Source organism: Tasmannia lanceolata, unplaced genomic scaffold, assembly GCF_043159265.1.
Source record: "Tasmannia lanceolata isolate RefF3 unplaced genomic scaffold, GAP_Taslan_0.1 ptg000037l, whole genome shotgun sequence".
Taxonomy (NCBI): Eukaryota; Viridiplantae; Streptophyta; class Magnoliopsida; order Canellales; family Winteraceae; genus Tasmannia; species Tasmannia lanceolata.
Window position 1 is genome coordinate 37865620 of NW_027518714.1, and position 25264 is coordinate 37890883.

A 25264-nucleotide genomic window follows, 5' to 3' on the forward strand; every position below is an offset into this window, starting at 1 on the left:
AAACTTGCCTAACTCTCTCATTTGAAGTCAAAAAGTGGTGAAATTTCTACCAATCGGAGGTCCTAAGATTCTTTTTCTTGGGAAAGAAATCTCGTTTCAAATTTTGTTGGGATGAGAGAGTTGTAGTCCGTTTTATAAAGAGTGTGCGACACGTCATCCAAAATTAAAACCTGTGTAACTCTCTGACTTTAAGTTCAAAAGTGGTGAAATTTCTACCAATCTTCAAATTCTCTTCCGGGGAAAAAAATCTTGTTTTAAAAATCGTTGGGGTGAGAGAGTTGTTGTCCGTCTTAAAAAGAGTGTGCGAAACGTCACCCAAAATTAAAACCACCATAAGTCTCCCTTTTCAAGTCCAAATGTGGTGAATTTCTAACAAATTAGTGGACTTCAAATTCTCTTTCAACGAAACAAATCCCATTTAAAAATTCGGTAGGGCGAGTGAGTTTTGGACCATTTTATAATGAGTGTGTGAAACGTCACCCAAAATTAAAACGTCCATAACTCACTCATTTTAAGTCGAAAGGTGGAGAAATTTCTATCAATTAGATGCCTTCAAATTCTCTTTTAAGTAAAAAAATCTCATTTAAAAATTCGGTGGGATGAGAGAGTTTTGGTCCATTTTAAAAAGAGTGTGTGAAACGTCACCCAAAATTAAAACTTCCGTAACTCTCTCATTTGAAGTCAAAAAGTGGTGAAATTTCTACCAATCGGAGGTCCTAAGATTCTTTTTCTTGGGAAAGAAATCTCATTTCAAATTTTGTTGGGATGATAGAGTTGTAGTCCGTTTTATAAAGAGTGTGCGACACGTCATCCAAAATTAAAACCTGTGTAACTCTCTGACTTTAAGTTCAAAAGTGGTGAAATTTCTACCAATCTTCAAATTCTCTTCCGGGGAAAAAAATCTTGTTTTAAAAATCGTTGGGGTGAGAGAGTTGTTGTCCGTCTTAAAAAGGGTGTGCGAAACGTCACCCAAAATTAAAACCACCATAAGTCTCTCTTTTCAAGTCCAAATGTGGTGAATTTCTAACAAATTAGTGGACTTCAAATTCTCTTTCAACGAAAAAAATCCCATTTAAAAATTCGGTAGGGCGAGAGAGTTTTGGAACATTTTATAATGAGTGTGTGAAACGTCACCCAAAATTAAAACGTCCATAACTCACTCATTTTAAGTCGAAAAGTGGAGAAATTTCTATCAATTAGATGCCTTCAAATTCTCTTTTGAGTAAAAAAATCTCATTTAAAAATTCGGTGGGATGAGAGAGTTTTGGTCCATTTTAAAAAGAGTGTGTGAAACGTCACCCAAAATTAAAACTTGCCTAACTCTCTCATTTGAAGTCAAAAAGTGGTGAAATTTCTACCAATCGGAGGTCCTAAGATTCTTTTTCTTGGGATAGAAATCTCATTTCAAATTTTGTTGGGATGAGAGAGTTGTAGTCCGTTTTATAAAGAGTGTGCGACACGTCATCCAAAATTAAAACCTGTGTAACTCTCTGACTTTAACTTCAAAAGTGGTGAAATTTCTACCAATCTTCAAATTCTCTTTCCGGGGGAAAAAATCTTGTTTTAAAAATCGTTGGGGTGAGAGAGTTGTTGTCCGTCTTAAAAAGAGTGTGCGAAACGTCACCCAAAATTAAAACCACCATAAGTCTCTCTTTTCAAGTCCAAATGTGGTGAAATTTATAACAAATTAGTGGATTTCAAATTCTCTTTCAACGAAAAAAATCCCATTTAAAAATTCGGTAGGGCGAGAGAGTTTTGGACTATTTTATAATGAGTGTGTGAAACGTCACCCAAAATTAAAACGTCCATAACTCACTCATTTTAAGTCGAAAAGTGGAGAAATTTCTATCAATTAGATGTCTTCAAATTCTGTTTCAAGTAAAAAAATCTCATTTAAAAATTCGGTGGGATGAGAGAGTTTTGGTCCATTTTAAAAAGAGTGTGTGAAACGTCACCCAAAATTAAAACTTGCCTAACTCTCTCATTTGAAGTCAAAAAGTGGTGAAATTTCTACCAATCGGAGGTCCTAAGATTCTTTTTCTTGGGAAAGAAATCTCGTTTCAAATTTTGTTGGGATGAGAGAGTTGTAGTCCGTTTTATAAAGAGTGTGCGACACGTCATCCAAAATTAAAACCTGTGTAACTCTCTGACTTTAAGTTCAAAAGTGGTGAAATTTCTACCAATCTTCAAATTCTCTTCCGGGGAAAAAAATCTTGTTTTAAAAATCGTTGGGGTGAGAGAGTTGTTGTCCGTCTTAAAAAGAGTGTGCGAAACGTCACCCAAAATTAAAACCACCATAAGTCTCCCTTTTCAAGTCCAAATGTGGTGAATTTCTAACAAATTAGTGGACTTCAAATTCTCTTTCAACGAAACAAATCCCATTTAAAAATTCGGTAGGGCGAGTGAGTTTTGGACCATTTTATAATGAGTGTGTGAAACGTCACCCAAAATTAAAACGTCCATAACTCACTCATTTTAAGTCGAAAGGTGGAGAAATTTCTATCAATTAGATGCCTTCAAATTCTCTTTTGAGTAAAAAAATCTCATTTAAAAATTCGGTGGGATGAGAGAGTTTTGGTCCATTTTAAAAAGAGTGTGTGAAACGTCACCCAAAATTAAAACTTGCCTAACTCTCTCATTTGAAGTCAAAAAGTGGTGAAATTTCTACCAATCGGAGGTCCTAAGATTCTTTTTCTTGGGAAAGAAATCTCGTTTCAAATTTTGTTGGGATGAGAGAGTTGTAGTCCGTTTTATAAAGAGTGTGCGACACGTCATCCAAAATTAAAACCTGTGTAACTCTCTGACTTTAAGTTCAAAAGTGGTGAAATTTCTACCAATCTTCAAATTCTCTTCCGGGGAAAAAAATCTTGTTTTAAAAATCGTTGGGGTGAGAGAGTTGTTGTCCGTCTTAAAAAGAGTGTGCGAAACGTCACCCAAAATTAAAACCACCATAAGTCTCCCTTTTCAAGTCCAAATGTGGTGAATTTCTAACAAATTAGTGGACTTCAAATTCTCTTTCAACGAAACAAATCCCATTTAAAAATTCGGTAGGGCGAGTGAGTTTTGGACCATTTTATAATGAGTGTGTGAAACGTCACCCAAAATTAAAACGTCCATAACTCACTCATTTTAAGTCGAAAGGTGGAGAAATTTCTATCAATTAGATGCCTTCAAATTCTCTTTTGAGTAAAAAAATCTCATTTAAAAATTCGGTGGGATGAGAGAGTTTTGGTCCATTTTAAAAAGAGTGTGTGAAACGTCACCCAAAATTAAAACTTGCCTAACTCTCTCATTTGAAGTCAAAAAGTGGTGAAATTTCTACCAATCGGAGGTCCTAAGATTCTTTTTCTTGGGATAGAAATCTCATTTCAAATTTTGTTGGGATGAGAGAGTTGTAGTCCGTTTTATAAAGAGTGTGCGACACGTCATCCAAAATTAAAACCTGTGTAACTCTCTGACTTTAAGTTCAAAAGTGGTGAAATTTCTACCAATCTTCAAATTCTCTTTCCGGGGAAAAAAATCTTGTTTTAAAAATCGTTGGGGTGAGAGAGTTGTTGTCCGTCTTAAAAAGAGTGTGCGAAACGTCACCCAAAATTAAAACCACCATAAGTCTCTCTTTTCAAGTCCAAATGTGGTGAAATTTATAACAAATTAGTGGACTTCAAATTCTCTTTCAACGAAAAAAATCCCATTTAAAAATTCGGTAGGGCGAGAGAGTTTTGGACTATTTTATAATGAGTGTGTGAAACGTCACCCAAAATTAAAACGTCCATAACTCACTCATTTTAAGTCGAAAAGTGGAGAAATTTCTATCAATTAGATGTCTTCAAATTCTGTTTCAAGTAAAAAAATCTCATTTAAAAATTCGGTGGGATGAGAGAGTTTTGGTCCATTTTAAAAAGAGTGTGTGAAACGTCACCCAAAATTAAAACTTGCCTAACTCTCTCATTTGAAGTCAAAAAGTGGTGAAATTTCTACCAATCGGAGGTCCTAAGATTCTTTTTCTTGGGAAAGAAATCTCGTTTCAAATTTTGTTGGGATGAGAGAGTTGTAGTCCGTTTTATAAAGAGTGTGCGACACGTCATCCAAAATTAAAACCTGTGTAACTCTCTGACTTTAAGTTCAAAAGTGGTGAAATTTCTACCAATCTTCAAATTCTCTTCCGGGGAAAAAAATCTTGTTTTAAAAATCGTTGGGGTGAGAGAGTTGTTGTCCGTCTTAAAAAGAGTGTGCGAAACGTCACCCAAAATTAAAACCACCATAAGTTTCCCTTTTCAAGTCCAAATGTGGTGAATTTCTAACAAATTAGTGGACTTCAAATTCTCTTTCAACGAAACAAATCCCATTTAAAAATTCGTTAGGGCGAGTGAGTTTTGGACCATTTTATAATGAGTGTGTGAAACGTCACCCAAAATTAAAACGTCCATAACTCACTCATTTTAAGTCGAAAGGTGGAGAAATTTCTATCAATTAGATGCCTTCAAATTCTCTTTTGAGTAAAAAAATCTCATTTAAAAATTCGGTGGGATGAGAGAGTTTTGGTCCATTTTAAAAAGAGTGTGTGAAACGTCACCCAAAATTAAAACTTGCCTAACTCTCTCATTTGAAGTCAAAAAGTGGTGAAATTTCTACCAATCGGAGGTCCTAAGATTCTTTTTCTTGGGAAAGAAATCTCGTTTCAAATTTTGTTGGGATGAGAGAGTTGTAGTCCGTTTTATAAAGAGTGTGCGACACGTCATCCAAAATTAAAACCTGTGTAACTCTCTGACTTTAAGTTCAAAAGTGGTGAAATTTCTACCAATCTTCAAATTCTCTTCCGGGGAAAAAAATCTTGTTTTAAAAATCGTTGGGGTGAGAGAGTTGTTGTCCGTCTTAAAAAGAGTGTGCGAAACGTCACCCAAAATTAAAACCACCATAAGTCTCCCTTTTCAAGTCCAAATGTGGTGAATTTCTAACAAATTAGTGGACTTCAAATTCTCTTTCAACGAAACAAATCCCATTTAAAAATTCGGTAGGGCGAGTGAGTTTTGGACCATTTTATAATGAGTGTGTGAAACGTCACCCAAAATTAAAACGTCCATAACTCACTCATTTTAAGTCGAAAGGTGGAGAAATTTCTATCAATTAGATGCCTTCAAATTCTCTTTTAAGTAAAAAAATCTCATTTAAAAATTCGGTGGGATGAGAGAGTTTTGGTCCATTTTAAAAAGAGTGTGTGAAACGTCACCCAAAATTAAAACTTCCGTAACTCTCTCATTTGAAGTCAAAAAGTGGTGAAATTTCTACCAATCGGAGGTCCTAAGATTCTTTTTCTTGGGAAAGAAATCTCATTTCAAATTTTGTTGGGATGATAGAGTTGTAGTCCGTTTTATAAAGAGTGTGCGACACGTCATCCAAAATTAAAACCTGTGTAACTCTCTGACTTTAAGTTCAAAAGTGGTGAAATTTCTACCAATCTTCAAATTCTCTTCCGGGGAAAAAAATCTTGTTTTAAAAATCGTTGGGGTGAGAGAGTTGTTGTCCGTCTTAAAAAGGGTGTGCGAAACGTCACCCAAAATTAAAACCACCATAAGTCTCTCTTTTCAAGTCCAAATGTGGTGAATTTCTAACAAATTAGTGGACTTCAAATTCTCTTTCAACGAAAAAAATCCCATTTAAAAATTCGGTAGGGCGAGAGAGTTTTGGAACATTTTATAATGAGTGTGTGAAACGTCACCCAAAATTAAAACGTCCATAACTCACTCATTTTAAGTCGAAAAGTGGAGAAATTTCTATCAATTAGATGCCTTCAAATTCTCTTTTGAGTAAAAAAATCTCATTTAAAAATTCGGTGGGATGAGAGAGTTTTGGTCCATTTTAAAAAGAGTGTGTGAAACGTCACCCAAAATTAAAACTTGCCTAACTCTCTCATTTGAAGTCAAAAAGTGGTGAAATTTCTACCAATCGGAGGTCCTAAGATTCTTTTTCTTGGGATAGAAATCTCATTTCAAATTTTGTTGGGATGAGAGAGTTGTAGTCCGTTTTATAAAGAGTGTGCGACACGTCATCCAAAATTAAAACCTGTGTAACTCTCTGACTTTAACTTCAAAAGTGGTGAAATTTCTACCAATCTTCAAATTCTCTTTCCGGGGGAAAAAATCTTGTTTTAAAAATCGTTGGGGTGAGAGAGTTGTTGTCCGTCTTAAAAAGAGTGTGCGAAACGTCACCCAAAATTAAAACCACCATAAGTCTCTCTTTTCAAGTCCAAATGTGGTGAAATTTATAACAAATTAGTGGATTTCAAATTCTCTTTCAACGAAAAAAATCCCATTTAAAAATTCGGTAGGGCGAGAGAGTTTTGGACTATTTTATAATGAGTGTGTGAAACGTCACCCAAAATTAAAACGTCCATAACTCACTCATTTTAAGTCGAAAAGTGGAGAAATTTCTATCAATTAGATGTCTTCAAATTCTGTTTCAAGTAAAAAAATCTCATTTAAAAATTCGGTGGGATGAGAGAGTTTTGGTCCATTTTAAAAAGAGTGTGTGAAACGTCACCCAAAATTAAAACTTGCCTAACTCTCTCATTTGAAGTCAAAAAGTGGTGAAATTTCTACCAATCGGAGGTCCTAAGATTCTTTTTCTTGGGAAAGAAATCTCGTTTCAAATTTTGTTGGGATGAGAGAGTTGTAGTCCGTTTTATAAAGAGTGTGCGACACGTCATCCAAAATTAAAACCTGTGTAACTCTCTGACTTTAAGTTCAAAAGTGGTGAAATTTCTACCAATCTTCAAATTCTCTTCCGGGGAAAAAAATCTTGTTTTAAAAATCGTTGGGGTGAGAGAGTTGTTGTCCGTCTTAAAAAGAGTGTGCGAAACGTCACCCAAAATTAAAACCACCATAAGTCTCTCTTTTCAAGTCCAAATGTGGTGAATTTCTAACAAATTAGTGGACTTCAAATTCTCTTTCAACGAAACAAATCCCATTTAAAAATTCGTTAGGGCGAGTGAGTTTTGGACCATTTTATAATGAGTGTGTGAAACGTCACCCAAAATTAAAACGTCCATAACTCACTCATTTTAAGTCGAAAGGTGGAGAAATTTCTATCAATTAGATGCCTTCAAATTCTCTTTTGAGTAAAAAAATCTCATTTAAAAATTCGGTGGGATGAGAGAGTTTTGGTCCATTTTAAAAAGAGTGTGTGAAACGTCACCCAAAATTAAAACTTGCCTAACTCTCTCATTTGAAGTCAAAAAGTGGTGAAATTTCTACCAATCGGAGGTCCTAAGATTCTTTTTCTTGGGAAAGAAATCTCGTTTCAAATTTTGTTGGGATGAGAGAGTTGTAGTCCGTTTTATAAAGAGTGTGCGACACGTCATCCAAAATTAAAACCTGTGTAACTCTCTGACTTTAAGTTCAAAAGTGGTGAAATTTCTACCAATCTTCAAATTCTCTTCCGGGGAAAAAAATCTTGTTTTAAAAATCGTTGGGGTGAGAGAGTTGTTGTCCGTCTTAAAAAGAGTGTGCGAAACGTCACCCAAAATTAAAACCACCATAAGTCTCCCTTTTCAAGTCCAAATGTGGTGAATTTCTAACAAATTAGTGGACTTCAAATTCTCTTTCAACGAAACAAATCCCATTTAAAAATTCGGTAGGGCGAGTGAGTTTTGGACCATTTTATAATGAGTGTGTGAAACGTCACCCAAAATTAAAACGTCCATAACTCACTCATTTTAAGTCGAAAGGTGGAGAAATTTCTATCAATTAGATGCCTTCAAATTCTCTTTTAAGTAAAAAAATCTCATTTAAAAATTCGGTGGGATGAGAGAGTTTTGGTCCATTTTAAAAAGAGTGTGTGAAACGTCACCCAAAATTAAAACTTCCGTAACTCTCTCATTTGAAGTCAAAAAGTGGTGAAATTTCTACCAATCGGAGGTCCTAAGATTCTTTTTCTTGGGAAAGAAATCTCATTTCAAATTTTGTTGGGATGATAGAGTTGTAGTCCGTTTTATAAAGAGTGTGCGACACGTCATCCAAAATTAAAACCTGTGTAACTCTCTGACTTTAAGTTCAAAAGTGGTGAAATTTCTACCAATCTTCAAATTCTCTTCCGGGGAAAAAAATCTTGTTTTAAAAATCGTTGGGGTGAGAGAGTTGTTGTCCGTCTTAAAAAGGGTGTGCGAAACGTCACCCAAAATTAAAACCACCATAAGTCTCTCTTTTCAAGTCCAAATGTGGTGAATTTCTAACAAATTAGTGGACTTCAAATTCTCTTTCAACGAAAAAAATCCCATTTAAAAATTCGGTAGGGCGAGAGAGTTTTGGAACATTTTATAATGAGTGTGTGAAACGTCACCCAAAATTAAAACGTCCATAACTCACTCATTTTAAGTCGAAAAGTGGAGAAATTTCTATCAATTAGATGCCTTCAAATTCTCTTTTGAGTAAAAAAATCTCATTTAAAAATTCGGTGGGATGAGAGAGTTTTGGTCCATTTTAAAAAGAGTGTGTGAAACGTCACCCAAAATTAAAACTTGCCTAACTCTCTCATTTGAAGTCAAAAAGTGGTGAAATTTCTACCAATCGGAGGTCCTAAGATTCTTTTTCTTGGGATAGAAATCTCATTTCAAATTTTGTTGGGATGAGAGAGTTGTAGTCCGTTTTATAAAGAGTGTGCGACACGTCATCCAAAATTAAAACCTGTGTAACTCTCTGACTTTAACTTCAAAAGTGGTGAAATTTCTACCAATCTTCAAATTCTCTTTCCGGGGGAAAAAATCTTGTTTTAAAAATCGTTGGGGTGAGAGAGTTGTTGTCCGTCTTAAAAAGAGTGTGCGAAACGTCACCCAAAATTAAAACCACCATAAGTCTCTCTTTTCAAGTCCAAATGTGGTGAAATTTATAACAAATTAGTGGATTTCAAATTCTCTTTCAACGAAAAAAATCCCATTTAAAAATTCGGTAGGGCGAGAGAGTTTTGGACTATTTTATAATGAGTGTGTGAAACGTCACCCAAAATTAAAACGTCCATAACTCACTCATTTTAAGTCGAAAAGTGGAGAAATTTCTATCAATTAGATGTCTTCAAATTCTGTTTCAAGTAAAAAAATCTCATTTAAAAATTCGGTGGGATGAGAGAGTTTTGGTCCATTTTAAAAAGAGTGTGTGAAACGTCACCCAAAATTAAAACTTGCCTAACTCTCTCATTTGAAGTCAAAAAGTGGTGAAATTTCTACCAATCGGAGGTCCTAAGATTCTTTTTCTTGGGAAAGAAATCTCGTTTCAAATTTTGTTGGGATGAGAGAGTTGTAGTCCGTTTTATAAAGAGTGTGCGACACGTCATCCAAAATTAAAACCTGTGTAACTCTCTGACTTTAAGTTCAAAAGTGGTGAAATTTCTACCAATCTTCAAATTCTCTTCCGGGGAAAAAAATCTTGTTTTAAAAATCGTTGGGGTGAGAGAGTTGTTGTCCGTCTTAAAAAGAGTGTGCGAAACGTCACCCAAAATTAAAACCACCATAAGTCTCCCTTTTCAAGTCCAAATGTGGTGAATTTCTAACAAATTAGTGGACTTCAAATTCTCTTTCAACGAAACAAATCCCATTTAAAAATTCGGTAGGGCGAGTGAGTTTTGGACCATTTTATAATGAGTGTGTGAAACGTCACCCAAAATTAAAACGTCCATAACTCACTCATTTTAAGTCGAAAAGTGGAGAAATTTCTATCAATTAGATGCCTTCAAATTCTCTTTTGAGTAAAAAAATCTCATTTAAAAATTCGGTGGGATGAGAGAGTTTTGGTCCATTTTAAAAAGAGTGTGTGAAACGTCACCCAAAATTAAAACTTCCATAACTCTCTCATTTGAAGTCAAAAAGTGGTGAAATTTCTACCAATCGGAGGTCCTAAGATTCTTTTTCTTGGGAAATAAATCTCATTTCAAATTTTGTTGGGATGATAGAGTTGTAGTCCGTTTTATAAAGAGTGTGCGACACGTCATCCAAAATTAAAACCTGTGTAACTCTCTGACTTTAAGTTCAAAAGTGGTGAAATTTCTACCAATCTTCAAATTCTCTTCCGGGGAAAAAAATCTTGTTTTAAAAATCGTTGGGGTGAGAGAGTTGTTGTCCGTCTTAAAAAGAGTGTGCGAAACGTCACCCAAAATTAAAACCATCATAAGTCTCTCTTTTCAAGTCCAAATGTGGTGAATTTCTAACAAATTAGTGGACTTCAAATTCTCTTTCAACGAAAAAAATCCCATTTAAAAATTCGGTAGGGCGAGTGAGTTTTGGACCATTTTATAATGAGTGTGTGAAACGTCACCCAAAATTAAAACGTCCATAACTCACTCATTTTAAGTCGAAAAGTGGAGAAATTTCTATCAATCAGATGCCTTCAAATTCTCTTTTGAATAAAAAAATCTCATTTAAAAATTCGGTGGGATGAGAGAGTTTTGGTCCATTTTAAAAAGAGTGTGTGAAACGTCACCCAAAATTAAAACTTGCCTAACTCTCTCATTTGAAGTCAAAAAGTGGTGAAATTTCTACCAATCGGAGGTCCTAAGATTCTTTTTCTTGGGAAAGAAATCTCATTTCAAATTTTGTTGGGATGAGAGAGTTGTAGTCCGTTTTATAAAGAGTGTGCGACACGTCATCCAAAATTAAAACCTGTGTAACTCTCTGACTTTAAGTTCAAAAGTGGTGAAATTTGTACCAATCTTCAAATTCTCTTTCCGGGGAAAAAAATCTTGTTCTAAAAATCGTTGGGGTGAGAGAGTTGTTGTCCGTCTTAAAAAGAGTGTGCGAAACGTCACCCAAAATTAAAACCACCATAAGTCTCTATTTTCAAGTCCAAATATGGTGAAATTTCTAACAAATTAGTGGACCTCAAATTCTCTTTCAACGAAAAAAATCCCATTTAAAAATTCGGTAGGGCGAGAGAGTTTTGGACCATTTTATAATGAGTGTGTGAAACGTCACCCAAAATTAAAACGTCCATAACTCACTCATTTTAAGTCGAAAAGTGGAGAAATTTCTATCAATTAGATGCCTTCAAATTCTCTTTTGAGTAAAAAAATCTCATTTAAAAATTCGGTGGGATGAGAGAGTTTTGGTCCATTTTAAAAAGAGTGTGTGAAACGTCACCCAAAATTAAAACTTGCCTAACTCTCTCATTTGAAGTCAAAAAGTGGTGAAATTTCTACCAATCGGAGGTCCTAAGATTCTTTTTCTTGGGAAAGAAATCTCATTTCAAATTTTGTTGGGATGAGAGAGTTGTAGTCCGTTTTATAAAGAGTGTGCGACACGTCATCCAAAATTAAAACCTGTGTAACTCTCTGACTTTAAGTTCAAAAGTGGTGAAATTTGTACCAATCTTCAAATTCTCTTTCCGGGGAAAAAAATCTTGTTTTAAAAATCGTTGGGGTGAGAGAGTTGTTGTCCGTCTTAAAAAGAGTGTGCGAAACGTCACCCAAAATTAAAACCACCATAAGTCTCTATTTTCAAGTCCAAATATGGTGAAATTTCTAACAAATTAGTGGACTTCAAATTCTCTTTCAACGAAAAAAATCCCATTTAAAAATTCGGTAGGGCGAGAGAGTTTTGGAACATTTTATAATGAGTGTGTGAAACGTCACCTAAAATTAAAACGTCTATAACTCACCCATTTTAAGTCGAAAAGTGGAGTAATTTCTATCAATTAGATTCCTTCAAATTCTCTTTCAAGTAAAAAAATCTCATTTAAAAATTCGGTGGGATGAGAGAGTTTTGGTCCATTTTAAAAAGAGTGTGTGAAACGTCACCCAAAATTAAAACTTCCCTAACTCTCTCATTTGAAGTCAAAAAGTGGTGAAATTTCTACCAATCGGAGGTCCTAAGATTCTTTTTCTTGGGATAGAAATCTCATTTCAAATTTTGTTGGGATGAGAGAGTTGTAGTCCGTTTTATAAAGAGTGTGCGACACGTCATCCAAAATTAAAACCTGTGTAACTCTCTGACTTTAAGTTCAAAAGTGGTGAAATTTCTACCAATCTTCAAATTCTCTTTCCGGGGAAAAAATCTTGTTTTAAAAATCGTTGGGGTGAGAGAGTTGTTGTCCGTCTTAAAAAGAGTGTGCGAAACGTCACCCAAAATTAAAACCACCATAAGTCTCTCTTTTCAAGTCCAAATGTGGTGAATTTCTAACAAATTAGTGGACTTCAAATTCTCTTTCAACGAAAAAAATCCCATTTAAAAATTCGGTAGGGCGAGAGAGTTTTGGACCATTTTATAATGAGTGTGTGAAACGTCACCTAAAATTAAAACGTCTATAACTCACTCATTTTAAGTCGAAAAGTGGAGAAATTTCTATCAATTAGATTCCTTCAAATTCTCTTTCAAGTAAAAAAATCTCATTTAAAAATTCGGTGGGATGAGAGAGTTTTGGTCCATTTTAAAAAGAGTGTGTGAAACGTCACCCAAAATTAAAACTTCCGTAACTCTCTCATTTGAAGTCAAAAAGTGGTGAAATTTCTACCAATCGGAGGTCCTAAGATTCTTTTTCTTGGGAAATAAATCTCATTTCAAATTTTGTTGGGATGATAGAGTTGTAGTCCGTTTTATAAAGAGTGTGCGACACGTCATCCAAAATTAAAACCTGTGTAACTCTCTGACTTTAAGTTCAAAAGTGGTGAAATTTCTACCAATCTTCAAATTCTCTTCCGGGGAAAAAAATCTTGTTTTAAAAATCGTTGGGGTGAGAGAGTTGTTGTCCGTCTTAAAAAGAGTGTGCGAAACGTCAACCAAAATTAAAACCATCATAAGTCTCTCTTTTCAAGTCCAAATGTGGTGAATTTCTAACAAATTAGTGGACTTCAAATTCTCTTTCAACGAAAAAAATCCCATTTAAAAATTCGGTAGGGCGAGTGAGTTTTGGACCATTTTATAATGAGTGTGTGAAACGTCACCCAAAATTAAAACGTCCATAACTCACTCATTTTAAGTCGAAAAGTGGAGAAATTTCTATCAATCAGATGCCTTCAAATTCTCTTTTGAATAAAAAAATCTCATTTAAAAATTCGGTGGGATGAGAGAGTTTTGGTCCATTTTAAAAAGAGTGTGTGAAACGTCACCCAAAATTAAAACTTGCCTAACTCTCTCATTTGAAGTCAAAAAGGGGTGAAATTTCTACCAATCGGAGGTCCTAAGATTCTTTTTCTTGGGAAAGAAATCTCATTTCAAATTTTGTTGGGATGAGAGAGTTGTAGTCCGTTTTATAAAGAGTGTGCGACACGTCATCCAAAATTAAAACCTGTGTAACTCTCTGACTTTAAGTTCAAAAGTGGTGAAATTTGTACCAATCTTCAAATTCTCTTTCCGGGGAAAAAAATCTTGTTCTAAAAATCGTTGGGGTGAGAGAGTTGTTGTCCGTCTTAAAAAGAGTGTGCGAAACGTCACCCAAAATTAAAACCACCATAAGTCTCTATTTTCAAGTCCAAATATGGTGAAATTTCTAACAAATTAGTGGACCTCAAATTCTCTTTCAACGAAAAAAATCCCATTTAAAAATTCGGTAGGGCGAGAGAGTTTTGGACCATTTTATAATGAGTGTGTGAAACGTCACCCAAAATTAAAACGTCCATAACTCACTCATTTTAAGTCGAAAAGTGGAGAAATTTCTATCAATTAGATGCCTTCAAATTCTCTTTTGAGTAAAAAAATCTCATTTAAAAATTCGGTGGGATGAGAGAGTTTTGGTCCATTTTAAAAAGAGTGTGTGAAACGTCACCCAAAATTAAAACTTGCCTAACTCTCTCATTTGAAGTCAAAAAGTGGTGAAATTTCTACCAATCGGAGGTCCTAAGATTCTTTTTCTTGGGAAAGAAATCTCATTTCAAATTTTGTTGGGATGAGAGAGTTGTAGTCCGTTTTATAAAGAGTGTGCGACACGTCATCCAAAATTAAAACCTGTGTAACTCTCTGACTTTAAGTTCAAAAGTGGTGAAATTTCTACCAATCTTCAAATTCTCTTTCCGGGGAAAAAAATCTTGTTTTAAAAATCGTTGGGGTGAGAGAGTTGTTGTCCGTCTTAAAAAGAGTGTGCGAAACGTCACCCAAAATTAAAACCACCATAAGTCTCTCTTTTCAAGTCCAAATGTGGTGAAATTTATAACAAATTAGTGGACTTCAAATTCTCTTTCAACGAAAAAAATCCCATTTAAAAATTCGGTAGGGCGAGAGAGTTTTGGACTATTTTATAATGAGTGTGTGAAACGTCACCCAAAATTAAAACGTCCATAACTCACTCATTTTAAGTCGAAAAGTGGAGAAATTTCTATCAATTAGATGTCTTCAAATTCTGTTTCAAGTAAAAAAATCTCATTTAAAAATTCGGTGGGATGAGAGAGTTTTGGTCCATTTTAAAAAGAGTGTGTGAAACGTCACCCAAAATTAAAACTTGCCTAACTCTCTCATTTGAAGTCAAAAAGTGGTGAAATTTCTACCAATCGGAGGTCCTAAGATTCTTTTTCTTGGGAAAGAAATCTCGTTTCAAATTTTGTTGGGATGAGAGAGTTGTAGTCCGTTTTATAAAGAGTGTGCGACACGTCATCCAAAATTAAAACCTGTGTAACTCTCTGACTTTAAGTTCAAAAGTGGTGAAATTTCTACCAATCTTCAAATTCTCTTCCGGGGAAAAAAATCTTGTTTTAAAAATCGTTGGGGTGAGAGAGTTGTTGTCCGTCTTAAAAAGAGTGTGCGAAACGTCACCCAAAATTAAAACCACCATAAGTCTCCCTTTTCAAGTCCAAATGTGGTGAATTTCTAACAAATTAGTGGACTTCAAATTCTCTTTCAACGAAACAAATCCCATTTAAAAATTCGGTAGGGCGAGTGAGTTTTGGACCATTTTATAATGAGTGTGTGAAACGTCACCCAAAATTAAAACGTCCATAACTCACTCATTTTAAGTCGAAAGGTGGAGAAATTTCTATCAATTAGATGCCTTCAAATTCTCTTTTGAGTAAAAAAATCTCATTTAAAAATTCGGTGGGATGAGAGAGTTTTGGTCCATTTTAAAAAGAGTGTGTGAAACGTCACCCAAAATTAAAACTTGCCTAACTCTCTCATTTGAAGTCAAAAAGTGGTGAAATTTCTACCAATCGGAGGTCCTAAGATTCTTTTTCTTGGGAAAGAAATCTCGTTTCAAATTTTGTTGGGATGAGAGAGTTGTAGTCCGTTTTATAAAGAGTGTGCGACACGTCATCCAAAATTAAAACCTGTGTAACTCTCTGACTTTAAGTTCAAAAGTGGTGAAATTTCTACCAATCTTCAAATTCTCTTCCGGGGAAAAAAATCTTGTTTTAAAAATCGTTGGGGTGAGAGAGTTGTTGTCCGTCTTAAAAAGAGTGTGCGAAACGTCACCCAAAATTAAAACCACCATAAGTCTCCCTTTTCAAGTCCAAATGTGGTGAATTTCTAACAAATTAGTGGACTTCAAATTCTCTTTCAACGAAACAAATCCCATTTAAAAATTCGGTAGGGCGAGTGAGTTTTGGACCATTTTATAATGAGTGTGTGAAACGTCACCCAAAATTAAAACGTCCATAACTCACTCATTTTAAGTCGAAAGGTGGAGAAATTTCTATCAATTAGATGCCTTCAAATTCTCTTTTAAGTAAAAAAATCTCATTTAAAAATTCGGTGGGATGAGAGAGTTTTGGTCCATTTTAAAAAGAGTGTGTGAAACGTCACCCAAAATTAAAACTTCCGTAACTCTCTCATTTGAAGTCAAAAAGTGGTGAAATTTCTACCAATCGGAGGTCCTAAGATTCTTTTTCTTGGGAAAGAAATCTCATTTCAAATTTTGTTGGGATGATAGAGTTGTAGTCCGTTTTATAAACAGTGTGCGACACGTCATCCAAAATTAAAACCTGTGTAACTCTCTGACTTTAAGTTCAAAAGTGGTGAAATTTCTACCAATCTTCAAATTCTCTTCCGGGGAAAAAAATCTTGTTTTAAAAATCGTTGGGGTGAGAGAGTTGTTGTCCGTCTTAAAAAGGGTGTGCGAAACGTCACCCAAAATTAAAACCACCATAAGTCTCTCTTTTCAAGTCCAAATGTGGTGAATTTCTAACAAATTAGTGGACTTCAAATTCTCTTTCAACGAAAAAAATCCCATTTAAAAATTCGGTAGGGCGAGAGAGTTTTGGAACATTTTATAATGAGTGTGTGAAACGTCACCCAAAATTAAAACGTCCATAACTCACTCATTTTAAGTCGAAAAGTGGAGAAATTTCTATCAATTAGATGCCTTCAAATTCTCTTTTGAGTAAAAAAATCTCATTTAAAAATTCGGTGGGATGAGAGAGTTTTGGTCCATTTTAAAAAGAGTGTGTGAAACGTCACCCAAAATTAAAACTTGCCTAACTCTCTCATTTGAAGTCAAAAAGTGGTGAAATTTCTACCAATCGGAGGTCCTAAGATTCTTTTTCTTGGGATAGAAATCTCATTTCAAATTTTGTTGGGATGAGAGAGTTGTAGTCCGTTTTATAAAGAGTGTGCGACACGTCATCCAAAATTAAAACCTGTGTAACTCTCTGACTTTAACTTCAAAAGTGGTGAAATTTCTACCAATCTTCAAATTCTCTTTCCGGGGGAAAAAATCTTGTTTTAAAAATCGTTGGGGTGAGAGAGTTGTTGTCCGTCTTAAAAAGAGTGTGCGAAACGTCACCCAAAATTAAAACCACCATAAGTCTCTCTTTTCAAGTCCAAATGTGGTGAAATTTATAACAAATTAGTGGATTTCAAATTCTCTTTCAACGAAAAAAATCCCATTTAAAAATTCGGTAGGGCGAGAGAGTTTTGGACTATTTTATAATGAGTGTGTGAAACGTCACCCAAAATTAAAACGTCCATAACTCACTCATTTTAAGTCGAAAAGTGGAGAAATTTCTATCAATTAGATGTCTTCAAATTCTGTTTCAAGTAAAAAAATCTCATTTAAAAATTCGGTGGGATGAGAGAGTTTTGGTCCATTTTAAAAAGAGTGTGTGAAACGTCACCCAAAATTAAAACTTGCCTAACTCTCTCATTTGAAGTCAAAAAGTGGTGAAATTTCTACCAATCGGAGGTCCTAAGATTCTTTTTCTTGGGAAAGAAATCTCGTTTCAAATTTTGTTGGGATGAGAGAGTTGTAGTCCGTTTTATAAAGAGTGTGCGACACGTCATCCAAAATTAAAACCTGTGTAACTCTCTGACTTTAAGTTCAAAAGTGGTGAAATTTCTACCAATCTTCAAATTCTCTTCCGGGGAAAAAAATCTTGTTTTAAAAATCGTTGGGGTGAGAGAGTTGTTGTCCGTCTTAAAAAGAGTGTGCGAAACGTCACCCAAAATTAAAACCACCATAAGTCTCTATTTTCAAGTCCAAATATGGTGAAATTTCTAACAAATTAGTGGACCTCAAATTCTCTTTCAAAGAAAAAAATCCCATTTAAAAATTCGGTAGGGCGAGAGAGTTTTGGACAATTTTATAATGAGTGTGTGAAACGTCACCCAAAATTAAAACGTCCATAACTCACTCATTTTAAGTCGAAAAGTGGAGAAATTTCTATCAATTAGATGCCTTCAAATTCTCTTTTGAGTAAAAAAATCTCATTTAAAAATTCGGTTGGATGAGAGAGTTTTGGTCCATTTTAAAAAGAGTGTGTGAAACGTCACCCAAAATTAAAACTTGCCTAACTCTCTCATTTGAAGTCAAAAAGTGGTGAAATTTCTACCAATCGGAGGTCCTAAGATTCTTTTTCTTGGGATAGAAATCTCATTTCAAATTTTGTTGGGATGAGAGAGTTGTAGTCTGTTTTATAAAGAGTGTGCGACACGTCATCCAAAATTAAAACCTGTGTAACTCTCTGACTTTAAGTTCAAAAGTGGTGAAATTTCTACCAATCTTCAAATTCTCTTTCCGGGGAAAAAAATCTTGTTTTAAAAATCGTTGGGGTGAGAGAGTTGTTGTCCGTCTTAAAAAGAGTGTGCGAAACGTCACCCAAAATTAAAACCACCATAAGTCTCTCTTTTCAAGTCCAAATGTGGTGAAATTTATAACAAATTAGTGGACTTCAAATTCTCTTTCAACGAAAAAAATCCCATTTAAAAATTCGGTAGGGCGAGAGAGTTTTGGACTATTTTATAATGAGTGTGTGAAACGTCACCCAAAATTAAAACGTCCATAACTCACTCATTTTAAGTCGAAAAGTGGAGAAATTTCTATCAATTAGATGTCTTCAAATTCTGTTTCAAGTAAAAAAATCTCATTTAAAAATTCGGTGGGATGAGAGAGTTTTGGTCCATTTTAAAAAGAGTGTGTGAAACGTCACCCAAAATTAAAACTTGCCTAACTCTCTCATTTGAAGTCAAAAAGTGGTGAAATTTCTACCAATCGGAGGTCCTAAGATTCTTTTTCTTGGGAAAGAAATCTCGTTTCAAATTTTGTTGGGATGAGAGAGTTGTAGTCCGTTTTATAAAGAGTGTGCGACACGTCATCCAAAATTAAAACCTGTGTAACTCTCTGACTTTAAGTTCAAAAGTGGTGAAATTTCTACCAATCTTCAAATTCTCTTCCGGGGAAAAAAAATCTTGTTTTAAAAATCGTTGGGGTGAGAGAGTTGTTGTCCGTCTTAAAAAGAGTGTGCGAAACGTCACCCAAAATTAAAACCACCATAAGTCTCCCTTTTCAAGTCCAAATGTGGTGAATTTCTAACAAATTAGTGGACTTCAAATTCTCTTTCAACGAAACAAATCCCATTTAAAAATTCGGTAGGGCGAGTGAGTTTTGGACCATTTTATAATGAGTGTGTGAAACGTCACCCAAAATTAAAACGTCCATAACTCACTCATTTTAAGTCGAAAGGTGGAGAAATTTCTATCAATTAGATGCCTTCAAATTCTCTTTTGAGTAAAAAAATCTCATTTAAAAATTCGGTGGGATGAGAGAGTTTTGGTCCATTTTAAAAAGAGTGTGTGAAACGTCACCCAAAATTAAAACTTGCCTAACTCTCTCATTTGAAGTCAAAAAGTGGTGAAATTTCTACCAATCGGAGGTCCTAAGATTCTTTTTCTTGGGATAGAAATCTCATTTCAAATTTTGTTGGGATGAGAGAGTTGTAGTCCGTTTTATAAAGAGTGTGCGACACGTCATCCAAAATTAAAACCTGTGTAACTCTCTGACTTTAAGTTCAAAAGTGGTGAAATTTCTACCAATCTTCAAATTCTCTTTCCGGGGAAAAAAATCTTGTTTTAAAAATCGTTGGGGTGAGAGAGTTGTTGTCCGTCTTAAAAAGAGTGTGCGAAACGTCACCCAAAATTAAAACCACCATAAGTCTCTCTTTTCAAGTCCAAATGTGGTGAAATTTATAACAAATTAGTGGACTTCAAATTCTCTTTCAACGAAAAAAATCCCATTTAAAAATTCGGTAGGGCGAGAGAGTTTTGGACTATTTTATAATGAGTGTGTGAAACGTCACCCAAAATTAAAACGTCCATAACTCACTCATTTTAAGTCGAAAAGTGGAGAAATTTCTATCAATTAGATGTCTTCAAATTCTGTTTCAAGTAAAAAAATCTCATTTAAAAATTCGGTGGGATGAGAGAGTTTTGGTCCATTTTAAAAAGAGTGTGTGAAACGTCACCCAAAATTAAAACTTGCCTAACTCTCTCATTTGAAGTCAAAAAGTGGTGAAATTTCTACCAATCGGAGGTCCTAAGATTCTTTTTCTTGGGAAAGAAATCTCGTTTCAAATTTTGTTGGGATGAGAGGACGGAATATGGGCGGAATTCCTTGACTGTTCGGGGGGTGGCGAATTGAACCGAATTATTAAATCTGCTCTTACAAATGAAGATGATCCTTACCCTGTCTGGAAACCTGAACCTAGTGGCAAATTCTCACTGAAATCAGCCTGGAATTCCATTCGGATACTACGACCAAAGGCAATCTGGGCCCCCTCCATATGGTTCACAGGCCATGTGCCAAAGCACAGCTTCACTGCTTGGCAGGCCGTCCAAAACCGTTTGCCCACTCGTGACAGACTTCTTTTCATGGGCAATTCAAGAGAAACCAGATGTCCCCTATGTAATTCGGACTTAGAATCTGTCAACCATATTTTCTTCCGATGTGGTTACTCTGCTTGGATTTGGAGATCCATCCTCCGGCGTTTCAATCAGAAAAGAAAACCCCTGAATTCTCTTTCTGAGGAAGAAGCCTGGATAAGACATCATTTCAAAGGTAACGGTCAGTGTGCCACTGCCATGCGCATTGCCTTCGGGACTTCCATATATCTCATATGGGCTGAGCGAAACACCAGAATTCATGGCAATCCTAGCACTCACAAACAAACCATTCTTCGATGGATCATTGGCACCGTTAGAAACAGAGTATTATTCCTCAATCTATCAGATGAACCGGGTCACCGAAATCTATGCTTTGCTACTCAATTCAAATGCCCCCTGTTCGCTGTCATCTCATCCCCTCAAATCTGCCAATGGGAGAAACCGGGTGAAGATGTGATAAAACTTAACTCTGATGCTTCTTTAAAAGGGGACGCTGCTGGCATTGGAGGTATCCTTCGCGACTATAATGGGACTATTAGAGGCTGTTTCTCCTTGAACTCTGAGGTGAAACCCATCCATATTCTTGAAATGGATGCCATATTGTACGGGCTTGAGCTGGCGCGAAACCAGAATATCCGTAATATTTGGATTGAGTCTGACTCGATGGTTGCTGTGAAGATTCTAAATGGGAACTGGGACTGTCCTTGGCAAGCTAAATCTCTGGTCAATACAATTATAAGACGTCTTCAAGAGTTCCATAACTGGAAGGTAACCCATATATGGAGAGAAGCGAATCAACCAGCTGACTTTCTATCCAAGCCCGATTGCCCATGCAAAGGAACAGAAATAGAGGTCATGAGCATCCCTTCCCGGCTTGTCGAACTTGTTCTTCAAGATTCTTTGGGTACAAACTATCCTCGCTTGAGATGAATATTCCCATGCTTCTTGCTGTTTATGTTCGAGCTTTTGCTTTGTGGGCTGGTTATGTTGCTGATAGGGACAGTGATTTCAAGAGACCTGGTGTAGCTCCTACCTACTCACCCTACAGTCTCTCCATGGCGGTTCTGAACGACCCGATTGGCAAGATTGATGAAGCTCTTTGTTTAATTTTGCTTCTTTTTTGCTGTCTATGCTGCCCATGTGGCCCCCCTTTGTAATTCTCTCTTCTTTCTAATATATCTGGTCGGGGTCCCTGCCTAACCCCAGCTTGCCCATCAAAAAAAAAAAAAAAAAAAAGAGAGAGTTGTAGTCCGTTTTATAAAGAGTGTGCGACACGTCATCCAAAATTAAAACCTGTGTAACTCTCTGACTTTAAGTTCAAAAGTGGTGAAATTTCTACCAATCTTCAAATTCTCTTCCGGGGAAAAAAATCTTGTTTTAAAAATCGTTGGGGTGAGAGAGTTGTTGTCCGTCTTAAAAAGAGTGTGCGAAACGTCACCCAAAATTAAAACCACCATAAGTTTCCCTTTTCAAGTCCAAATGTGGTGAATTTCTAACAAATTAGTGGACTTCAAATTCTCTTTCAACGAAACAAATCCCATTTAAAAATTCGGTAGGGCGAGTGAGTTTTGGACCATTTTATAATGAGTGTGTGAAACGTCACCCAAAATTAAAACGTCCATAACTCACTCATTTTAAGTCGAAAGGTGGAGAAATTTCTATCAATTAGATGCCTTCAAATTCTCTTTTGAGTAAAAAAATCTCATTTAAAAATTCGGTGGGATGAGAGAGTTTTGGTCCATTTTAAAAAGAGTGTGTGAAACGTCACCCAAAATTAAAACTTGCCTAACTCTCTCATTTGAAGTCAAAAAGTGGTGAAATTTCTACCAATCGGAGGTCCTAAGATTCTTTTTCTTGGGAAAGAAATCTCGTTTCAAATTTTGTTGGGATGAGAGAGTTGTAGTCCGTTTTATAAAGAGTGTGCGACACGTCATCCAAAATTAAAACCTGTGTAACTCTCTGACTTTAAGTTCAAAAGTGGTGAAATTTCTACCAATCTTCAAATTCTCTTCCGGGGAAAAAAATCTTGTTTTAAAAATCGTTGGGGTGAGAGAGTTGTTGTCCGTCTTAAAAAGAGTGTGCGAAACGTCACCCAAAATTAAAACCACCATAAGTCTCCCTTTTCAAGTCCAAATGTGGTGAATTTCTAACAAATTAGTGGACTTCAAATTCTCTTTCAACGAAACAAATCCCATTTAAAAATTCGGTAGGGCGAGTGAGTTTTGGACCATTTTATAATGAGTGTGTGAAACGTCACCCAAAATTAAAACGTCCATAACTCACTCATTTTAAGTCGAAAGGTGGAGAAATTTCTATCAATTAGATGCCTTCAAATTCTCTTTTAAGTAAAAAAATCTCATTTAAAAATTCGGTGGGATGAGAGAGTTTTGGTCCATTTTAAAAAGAGTGTGTGAAACGTCACCCAAAATTAAAACTTCCGTAACTCTCTCATTTGAAGTCAAAAAGTGGTGAAATTTCTACCAATCGGAGGTCCTAAGATTCTTTTTCTTGGGAAAGAAATCTCATTTCAAATTTTGTTGGGATGATAGAGTTGTAGTCCGTTTTATAAAGAGTGTGCGACACGTCATCCAAAATTAAAACCTGTGTAACTCTCTGACTTTAAGTTCAAAAGTGGTGAAATTTCTACCAATCTTCAAATTCTCTTCCGGGGAAAAAAATCTTGTTTTAAAAATCGTTGGGGTGAGAGAGTTGTTGTCCGTCTTAAAAAGGGTGTGCGAAACGTCACCCAAAATTAAAACCACCATAAGTCTCTCTTTTCAAGTCCAAATGTGGTGAATTTCTAACAAATTAGTGGACTTCAAATTCTCTTTCAACGAAAAAAATCCCATTTAAAAATTCGGTAGGGCGAGAGAGTTTTGGAACATTTTATAATGAGTGTGTGAAACGTCACCCAAAATTAAAACGTCCATAACTCACTCATTTTAAGTCGAAAAGTGGAGAAATTTCTATCAATTAGATGCCTTCAAATTCTCTTTTGAGTAAAAAAATCTCATTTAAAAATTCGGTGGGATGAGAGAGTTTTGGTCCATTTTAAAAAGAGTGTGTGAAACGTCACCCAAAATTAAAACTTGCCTAACTCTCTCATTTGAAGTCAAAAAGTGGTGAAATTTCTACCAATCGGAGGTCCTAAGATTCTTTTTCTTGGGATAGAAATCTCATTTCAAATTTTGTTGGGATGAGAGAGTTGTAGTCCGTTTTATAAAGAGTGTGCGACACGTCATCCAAAATTAAAACCTGTGTAACTCTCTGACTTTAACTTCAAAAGTGGTGAAATTTCTACCAATCTTCAAATTCTCTTTCCGGGGGAAAAAATCTTGTTTTAAAAATCGTTGGGGTGAGAGAGTTGTTGTCCGTCTTAAAAAGAGTGTGCGAAACGTCACCCAAAATTAAAACCACCATAAGTCTCTCTTTTCAAGTCCAAATGTGGTGAAATTTATAACAAATTAGTGGACTTCAAATTCTCTTTCAACGAAAAAAATCCCATTTAAAAATTCGGTAGGGCGAGAGAGTTTTGGACTATTTTATAATGAGTGTGTGAAACGTCACCCAAAATTAAAACGTCCATAACTCACTCATTTTAAGTCGAAAAGTGGAGAAATTTCTATCAATTAGATGTCTTCAAATTCTGTTTCAAGTAAAAAAATCTCATTTAAAAATTCGGTGGGATGAGAGAGTTTTGGTCCATTTTAAAAAGAGTGTGTGAAACGTCACCCAAAATTAAAACTTGCCTAACTCTCTCATTTGAAGTCAAAAAGTGGTGAAATTTCTACCAATCGGAGGTCCTAAGATTCTTTTTCTTGGGAAAGAAATCTCGTTTCAAATTTTGTTGGGATGAGAGAGTTGTAGTCCGTTTTATAAAGAGTGTGCGACACGTCATCCAAAATTAAAACCTGTGTAACTCTCTGACTTTAAGTTCAAAAGTGGTGAAATTTCTACCAATCTTCAAATTCTCTTCCGGGGAAAAAAATCTTGTTTTAAAAATCGTTGGGGTGAGAGAGTTGTTGTCCGTCTTAAAAAGAGTGTGCGAAACGTCACCCAAAATTAAAACCACCATAAGTCTCTATTTTCAAGTCCAAATATGGTGAAATTTCTAACAAATTAGTGGACCTCAAATTCTCTTTCAAAGAAAAAAATCCCATTTAAAAATTCGGTAGGGCGAGAGAGTTTTGGACAATTTTATAATGAGTGTGTGAAACGTCACCCAAAATTAAAACGTCCATAACTCACTCATTTTAAGTCGAAAAGTGGAGAAATTTCTATCAATTAGATGCCTTCAAATTCTCTTTTGAGTAAAAAAATCTCATTTAAAAATTCGGTTGGATGAGAGAGTTTTGGTCCATTTTAAAAAGAGTGTGTGAAACGTCACCCAAAATTAAAACTTGCCTAACTCTCTCATTTGAAGTCAAAAAGTGGTGAAATTTCTACCAATCGGAGGTCCTAAGATTCTTTTTCTTGGGATAGAAATCTCATTTCAAATTTTGTTGGGATGAGAGAGTTGTAGTCTGTTTTATAAAGAGTGTGCGACACGTCATCCAAAATTAAAACCTGTGTAACTCTCTGACTTTAAGTTCAAAAGTGGTGAAATTTCTACCAATCTTCAAATTCTCTTTCCGGGGAAAAAAATCTTGTTTTAAAAATCGTTGGGGTGAGAGAGTTGTTGTCCGTCTTAAAAAGAGTGTGCGAAACGTCACCCAAAATTAAAACCACCATAAGTCTCTCTTTTCAAGTCCAAATGTGGTGAAATTTATAACAAATTAGTGGACTTCAAATTCTCTTTCAACGAAAAAAATCCCATTTAAAAATTCGGTAGGGCGAGAGAGTTTTGGACTATTTTATAATGAGTGTGTGAAACGTCACCCAAAATTAAAACGTCCATAACTCACTCATTTTAAGTCGAAAAGTGGAGAAATTTCTATCAATTAGATGTCTTCAAATTCTGTTTCAAGTAAAAAAATCTCATTTAAAAATTCGGTGGGATGAGAGAGTTTTGGTCCATTTTAAAAAGAGTGTGTGAAACGTCACCCAAAATTAAAACTTGCCTAACTCTCTCATTTGAAGTCAAAAAGTGGTGAAATTTCTACCAATCGGAGGTCCTAAGATTCTTTTTCTTGGGAAAGAAATCTCGTTTCAAATTTTGTTGGGATGAGAGAGTTGTAGTCCGTTTTATAAAGAGTGTGCGACACGTCATCC